Here is an 859-nt window from a genome sequence, read left to right as displayed (position 1 = left end):
TTATTGTTGTTTATTATGTAAATACTCCTTAATTGTACTTACAAACTAGTAAACATGAGCGTTACTTGCTTTTACTGGTGAATAACTAGTCGGTAAATATGTAATTTCCATATCGATATTGTGTTTATTAAAAAAAAAGGAAACGAATTAGTATTGTTTCGTCCATACCCGATATGGACCTGTTGACTTGCCCAGAAGATTTTATGGTGAGTATAGTAATACAAAACAACGGGGTTGTTGCCAAAAAATCAAACATCAGATCTGATTAAACTCTACTGATGAAATTTAATATGTACCCAATCAAAATCAACAATCGATTTATTTTATGAAGCAATTTTGATAAAATTTGATATGGACTATAAAGATAGTTAAGACCCTGGGAAGGACAAGGCTACTTTCATCCCGGGAAAGTATAACAGGACTTTTATCTCGATAAAACCTTTACGCGGATGAAACCGCGAGCATAAGCTAGTAATTATATGAATTATAATATTATGGTCTATGTTTATCACGAAACTTACTTTCCACGCGTATCAGGATATCATATTCAGAATATTATCCCACAATCATATGGCTAATCCAAATTTTGATGGAGCATTTTAATATATCTACCTAATATTGAGTATTTCTAATCCTTTGTACCTATGTGTAATCGTGTAATCGATTTTATTTGTTTAATGAATATCTAAAGATAATAGGACGGTTGTACGCAATGTACAATAGATATAATTGTAATAAAACTTAAACTTATTATTCGCAATAAATTTGGTTTATTTTTCCGAAAGAAATCACAAAATTATTTTTTTATTCCACTTATAATGTTGCCGTATATGAACTTGTATAAATTTACACCAATTAT

The sequence above is a fragment of the Manduca sexta genome, chromosome 24, assembly GCF_014839805.1.
Source record: "Manduca sexta isolate Smith_Timp_Sample1 chromosome 24, JHU_Msex_v1.0, whole genome shotgun sequence".
Classification (NCBI taxonomy): Eukaryota; Metazoa; Arthropoda; class Insecta; order Lepidoptera; family Sphingidae; genus Manduca; species Manduca sexta.
This window is presented reverse-complemented; position numbering follows the sequence as displayed.